We start from the raw sequence: 8141 nt of genomic DNA, 5'->3' as shown, positions 1-8141 counted from the left end.
CATAAAAAGAAAACAAGAAAGTAAATAAAGAGAATCTCAAGGCTAGGGGAGAGGATGATGACATCTAGGATCTCCCTCTAGTGTGGAACACACAGACACATAGCCAGAGGAGACACTCTAGACCTTGTCATTGAGGTTGAAGGAGCTCTTGCATGATGGTGCTTGCATCCATCCAGCCTGCCGAAACCCAAAGTCATGACCCACCACTAGCTTCATTGAGTGCCATCACGATCGAAGGGGTGGAGTACCTCCTCATGCAAGATGTGTTGGAGCTCTTGGACTTGAGGGAGGAGGAACTATATAGTATACTTGTGCGAGATGCTGATGATTTCCTCGACTTTGATTACCAAGAAGCCCTACCCACAGGTTGATGAGATAGGGCGATATGACGAAAGCAGTGTAGATGATATCTCTGCTATCATTTACCATCCAGAAGCAGATTGAGGATGCAGCTCCTCAATATGAGATCATAGATGAAGAGTTCAAGCACTTGCAGAATGAACACTTCGGGCCTCGACCACAGCATGCGACACCTGTGGTCCAGCAGCAGCAGCGGATGATGGCAGACCCATTCTAGGTGCAGATCTGGAGGCACCCTTGCAAAAGGAGCTAGACGAAGTAGAAAAGGTATCTCCTTTTACCAGTTGCTACCCAAATTTGATATTTAGGGCCTCTAGGGAATGTAGACCCCACATGTATGATCCCATGCCCATCAGAGGGCTGGGAAGTGTATTGTCCGAAGGCTCACGTGGGAAGCCCTGAATCTACAAAAATCAGGGCTTCCCACGCCAGCCTTTGAACAGTGCACTTCCCAGCCTCTGAATAGTGCACTTTCCAACCTCTGATAGTCATGGGATCATACGTGTGGGGTCTGCATGCCCTAGAGGCCCTAAATATCAAATTTGGGGCTATTCGATCAATGCTAACATCAATTTTATTTTGGAGGAAATTGTGTATCTTGATGAATTTGCATTGAGGCAGAGTGGAAGATCTGGGGGCCAAGGAAGGGTTTAGGACTCTACACTCAAGGAGTACATTGGCAAACTTGCCAATGATGTGATAGTCTTCCACAAGACTTGCTCTCTAGGGTATGTAGAGAACTTTTTGAAGATTAAAGCACTGCATTCAAATTTATTCCGACTAAATCAAGTTTGGAAAAAGTTATTCTACTTCGACGCTCAAAGTTACTTTACTTATTCTCGACTCAAAGGTCAGGGCCTTTTTTCTGTGGTGGCCCGTGGCATTGTTGCGGGGGTATAGGATCCCACCGTCATCAAGGTAGAGCTTGAAGGATTCCATGTTTTGATTCCAGCCATCAAGGCGGCTTTAGAGTCTGGAGAGCCTAGTAGTAAGAAGCCTAGGATATAGCTATGATGATTATGTAACTTTGATGACTATGTTTTGATGACCATGTAATTTTTTATATTATTAATGAAAATTTGGGTTACAGAGTTTTTTGTTTGATATGTGTCTTGTAATGTATTTTATTAGTTGACTCAAGCAAATAAATTAAAATTACACACGTAACTCAAATAAAAATTGTATCCATTCGAAGACGCATATAAATCAACAAATTATATAAACTCAAATTAAAAGAGACTTATTTGCAACACAAGATAAGAGAATTTTTAAAAATATATATATACATCGAGCTTTACATAGATTTTGAGAATTACAATCATGCGAGATATACAAAAATAAAACTAAAGATCCTAGCTCGAAGGATCTCTCCCCAGCGTCGCATGCGTCCACCAACTGCAATCTTTTCAATGATGGTGACCCTCTTCACATGGATAGATGCAAACGTGTCACCAAAAATGTCCACTATGTATGCGTCTACAACCTCCTAAAGTGCCTCCAAAACTCGGGTTGTCCACCAGTGGGCTTGATGCTACGTGAGCCTAGAACCTCCTATCACATGACGGCATTAGAGATCCTACATGATCTCTCGCACCACAAATTGGAAGGAGAGCTGCGGTATGAGCAGGCTCACCATATTTTGGTATTTTCTAATCTCACGGAGAGCCATAGTGCCAGGCTTCCACCTACGCTTGCGATGTTGTTGCTGCTGTGGTGGTTGGGCGGGCGGTACTCCACGTCCCACCTTGGGGGGCCAATCTCTCCTAGCAGTTTGCTTGGTGCGAGCCATGCTCTTGGAGGTGAGAGAGAGAAATGAAAGATGAGAAATGAGGTGAAATGAGGGTTACTTCCATAATTATAGATGAAATTTTATATATTTTCTAAATTAGCTCAGTACATAAATTTGATACTTTTGAATTTTTAAAAATAGTTTTCCTTATCAGAATGAGTTCTAATTTTATGTGTACATATAAGTATCATGGAACACCTCCTAGATAAAATATCAACCCCATCATAGGTCTGTAGGGCCCTTGTCCGAAGGCTCGCAGTGTATAGACCTGGTATTAAAAAAAGAAGGCCTCTACGCGAGCCTTCGGACAAGGGCCCTACAAACGTTTGATAGGGGTGATATTTTATCTAAGACATGTAAACTATATGATCTATGCAAAAAATAAATTTCAACCCATTCTGATCCACTGCACACCATGCATCAAATTTTTCTGAGAAAAAAATATTATCGTTAAAAATAGCACTTGCACATGCACATGGACTTGCTTGCACATGCACATGGACTTGCTTGCACATGCACATGCATGCTCATGATGTAAGCCACATGATCTATGCACAGAAGAAATTTCAACCCATTATGATCTATGCACACCATGAGTCAATTTTTCCTACACATGCACATGCACTTGCAAATTTTTTTCTAGGAAAATATAAAAATATACACTGAATTAGAAATGAAGAAAACTCAAAATATTCAAATCAATGGGCAAGTCCAGTACACAACATTGGAAACAAGGAAACTTAAAATATCCAAATCCGGTACATCGCATAAAGTACAACTAGATGAGTAGAACTGAAGGAAAACGTGAAAACACAAAATGATACACGAGCATTTACACAGCTCTTCAAACCATGTCATGGTTAAGGTTGAATGCATCACTATTGTTACGAATCCTACGAACAAGAGTGAGATGTGAGGGCTTGAGTGTGATGCGCCGGGCTGGCATGGATGGCTAACAGCTGACCATCATGCATGAGATCCACCAAGTAACTTTCAGCCACCTCTTGAAGAGCAAGCAACGCTTGGGGGCTGACCATCACTCCACATTATATGCTTGATCTCTTGAAAAGTACCTATAGTGCTTTCCCCTTTGTAGATCTTACAGTATTTATCGCACCAACCTCGAGAAAGACGCCTTGGGTATAATCAACTCAAGACTCTTCTAGAACCTCCTAATTTCACGAAGAGTGGCGGTGCCTGGTCTCCATCTTCTCTGCTTATACGTAGGTGGATGAGCATTTCCAGCTAGAGCGGGAGTAGCTTTCTTAGGTGGAGCAGTGGGAGGAGCTTGGGCTACATCATTGTCACTGTCAGTACGTTCACTTGATCCGGATGAATAAATTGGTGTCTTGGAAGGCATCTTGTTTGCTCTTTGCTTAGCACGCGCCATACTCACAAGCTAGAAGGAATGGAGAGAAATGGAGGAATGGAGAGAAATGAAAGAAGTGCCTTTATTTATAAATGGAACTTACTATAAGTTATTGACACTTACTTTTAACAAATATCAACACTATCAAAAAGTTATCCATGTTGACTTTAGTAAACACTTATTTTGAAAAAGTTGTCCATGTTGACTTTAGCAAACACCTATTTCTTCAAAATATTAGATTGCTCCAATACTCTCATAAACATAAAATGTTATTTCATAATTACAATTCTATCGATATTTCCATTTGCTACCGACTATCTCTTGGGTTGTCAACCATTCTGCATGAAGTTCTTTGGCTATGCTATTTTCATATCTTGCTTTCCTCACTTCATGTATTGCCCTGTGAACAGCTTTTGTATCATTGGATTTGGACTTTATTAATTTATCCTCATATCTTATCTCTATTCTCCTATACCACCATTGGAGTAGCTGCCTCATAGGATTGGAATCATTGATTCCACCTCCATGTGCCATTGCTTTTTGGAATCCGCATCGTGCTTGCCATGAGATCGCTCCATGGCTTGTGTGGACTATATCGCCAAACTTTCTTGTTAAGCAAAGTATGGACCATAAGCCTCAAGTATGTGCTGCATTCAAAAACATAGGATCCTCAAGTATGTGCTGCATTCAAAAACATAGGATCCGCAATTAAACTCAAAATATTACATTCACAATTTAATTTGTAAAAATGAAATGAAGACCACTCTGACCTATAATGTGTAATGCAATTTGAAGTCCATGCCTCTTCCATTGAGTTATGAAAGTTTACAACCGCCTCTTTAAATGCATTGGCATCATCAGAATGGAATGTCATCTTTTGTAAAAGTGGTCCCAATTTATCAAGTGCAATCCACACATTTGCCTTTGTTATTTGCCGTCTATCCCCCATTGCTCCGATCAGGGACATCCATGTGTAGTTTTCTCCATGCTTCGTACTTCTGTGGTTGTTTTACAAGCAACTTACCATCTTCATCTCATGGTGGAGATAAGAATTTCCTAGCCTTCGCTCCCACAAAACATGGTTTGTATGGCAAATTTTCATTCTTTCTCTTGACTTTTTCTTTTTCTTTTTTATTTCTACTTGGCCCTAATGCAATCCAACATCAGACAAGACTTGTTCTACCTTCTTGCATGATGCATCAGCATCTAAAGCAGGCTACATCTTGTAGGCAAAACACACGTACTCAAACACCAACTTCTCTATTATCTTTACTATGCAATGCAAGGTGCAAAAGTGGAGCCTTGTTAAGGGTATTTCTAAAATAGGATCCCACTTAGGATGTAATGGCACCAACATTCCATTCCTTTGAACACACCGGTCACATGTTGGAGCACCACGTTGTCATGTCCTTGCAATCCATTATTTCTTCCCATCATTGTCTTTCTTCTTGGATTTCATGCAATCCAAGCAAGGAACTCAGCTGATGCTAAATTTGAAACACCAAACATACATTTTAATGTTTTCAAATCACCAGCAAGATGTCATTCTACCTTGTATTCACCAAATCCATCGACATGCAAAACACGTTCAACGCCCTATTCATTAGTGCCAAGCTAACACGTTCAAGCTTTTGGCCCTTAATGACTTCACTCTCATCAAGCTTCAAAACAAATTGAAGCTTACCTCTGCACTCTTCAATAGACATGTTGTAGAACTTTACCATTGCTGCTTGTAGCTTGCATACATTCAACACAAAGTTATTGTCTACATGCAATTTGAAGGGCACTTCCTTTGATCCAAACTTAAGCATTTGCGTATGTTCCAAATGCATTGGCTCACCAATCGTGTCTAAGACTTTTGCATTAAGATCTTTTCATGCCTGCTTTACATGGAACGGTTTAGGGATGGGCACCACCCGTCTCTTGTTAAGAACAGCCTTAAACCTTGCATCCAATGGCTTATAAATCATAGCATAGGATTCGGAGCTAATCCCTACCTTGTCACGTATGCCTTGAGCATCTGTAGCTATGAAAGTATTGCTTACCTCCTTTAAGTGTACTCTTGCAACATCATCACCAATGGTTTTAAATTTGGGGCTTTCTAATGCATACTTCACCATACCTTTGCTTAGACCTTTGTAATTGTATCATCAACCTCTTCACTTGGGTTGAAAAACATATTCTTCATGTTTGCACATTGTGCATAGACTTATCGATTATATTGCCCACTCCCTCTGGTCAACTCATGAAGTTCTAAGCAACCTCACACGCTCACGTGCTTGTTTGGTTTTCATTGAGGGTCCAGCAACAACAGTCTTTGAAAGCATTGCTGCCATCTTTTTGTTGTCCTTCTCCAAACCCTGCATTTTGCAATGCAGTTCTGCATTGTCTACCTCAACAACATGCACTGCATTTTCCATAACATGCATCGCATCTTGTAGACTCTGATTCTCTCTCTCCTTTTCACTAGTGATTTTGTGAGCTTCTTAATCCTTGCATCCATGCCCATCACGGTGCGCTGAACAGATGTGTAAACACTATGAGGAAGCATTGCTAGCCTCCTAGTGTATCCCAATAACCCTTCATTACCTTCACACACACACTTAATAAATAATGTAAGCCCACTAAATTGTGGAGGTGTTTGGGTAATTGGATCGGGTGGATAAATACACCCCTTAACCCAAAGATCGACATGTTTTTTTCTTGCATTTCTTTCTTATTACATTATCTCTCGTTACTTTCTACTTGTTGTCATTCTCTTGTCTACTAGTAGTGCATACTCGGCCTCCAATTGGAAGTGAATGTCTCTCTTCTTGTTCTGGCCTGCATCCTAAAATTAGCAGTTGGACAAAACATAGCTACTATTAACCAAAAATTAGCTCTGAACAAAATATAACTATTAACAAAAAAGTAGCTTTTATACATTTGTACAACTCAAAAATATAACCAGAAATAACATTATTGAACACAACTTTAACCAGATATAACTTCAATATAGTTTAGAACTAAATCATAACTTATAATCAAAATAACACACTTATTTCACCTAAATAACAAAAAAATAACATCATAAATGAGAAATAACATTATTGAACATAACATATAGACTTCAATATATCCTAAAACTAAATCATAACTATTAATTATATTTCACACACTTCTTTCACTCAGAAAATCACTAATAAACAATCTAAACAACACAGAAATAGCATCCTTAAACTCAACTATTATCTTCTATTTTACACATGACTAAATCACATTTAGAATAATAAGATGGTCAAAATAAAAAATAAAATAAAATAACTCAAAAAATATTAAGCCATAATAAAACAATCCAAATAGCACAGAAATAACATCATTAAACTCAACTATTATCTTCTATTTCACACATGACTAAATCACATTTAGAACAATAAGATTAACATTAATAGAAAAGAAAACATAATAACTCAAACAAAATTAAACCATAACAAAACAACATAACAGATAACAAGATGGACATACCTCCATTGCTCTCTTGTTCTTTGATTCTTTTGCAGAGATTGATGAACAGAAAGATGATTGAAGGGGAAGAGGAATATGTGGTTCCAACTAAATGGCACCAAATAATCAACCTACCCTTCAATTTCTCTGCTATAGAAGAGAAGACACCCCATGTTGAGAATATGTAAACTCATTAATGTGGTTTAGGAGGGAATGAAAGCTCTTGAGCATAGCCTACTAAAGAAAACAAACATAGATTTGAATTTTCTTTGTACAAAGGAGGGAAAGTGAAAAACCTAAAGCAATATCTCATCAAAGCAAACTAAAATTGCCCTAAACTGAAAACCCTACTTTTCTTATTCTAAAAATCTAGAGAAGTCTCTAAATGAAGAAAAAATTCATAAACCCCTGTATACTTAATGAAAAATGACAAAAATTAATAGTCACACTCTTAGAGCATAGAGGTAGGCGAGGGTAAAAAGAAATTCCAAAATGTGATGTCTAAATCAAGTTATTCCGTTTTTAACCTTTTCACATTTTGAAATACATAAATGTAATCTATTTGGAAGGATTTAGAAGCTGAAAAGTCAAGTGGGCATTTAAGAGTGTCACATCTTAGATGATCAAGTTTTTAGATCAAATAGAATATTATTATTTTAGATTTGAGAATTTTGAGGATAGGTGGTCCTACAATAAAATAATAGGAATATCTTTGCACACCACGATGTGCTCCTCAAACTAGGAAGGTATGCACTAACTGAGCCCAAACACTCTCTAGGACCACTATGTTGAACTAGAGGAGTCCATAATTCTCACATCTAAATGCGACAATCATGCCAAAAATCGAAGATGTCACTTCTGATAACCATTCCACAAGGCAAGAACACTCCAACACTCAGTCAGGAAACTAGCATGCATGTCTACTCCCCAGACTTGCCCTGCCTAGTACAACCAGAGCTACCCCTTATCCATCACACCCACCATGTTGGGAGCACACCCATGTCCAATCGAGATGGGTCAAGGTATTGGTACCGTCTTTGTGACAAGACTCACCACTTGAGTGACACCCACTGTGCCCACTAAACAATGAACCCATACCATCAAAAGCTAGGGGCTCCTGCCCTTAAACCCCCACTAAGG

This window comes from Cibotium barometz, chromosome 27, assembly GCF_041138505.1.
Source record: "Cibotium barometz isolate CiBa-2024 chromosome 27, ASM4113850v1, whole genome shotgun sequence".
Taxonomy (NCBI): Eukaryota; Viridiplantae; Streptophyta; class Polypodiopsida; order Cyatheales; family Cibotiaceae; genus Cibotium; species Cibotium barometz.
This window is presented reverse-complemented; position numbering follows the sequence as displayed.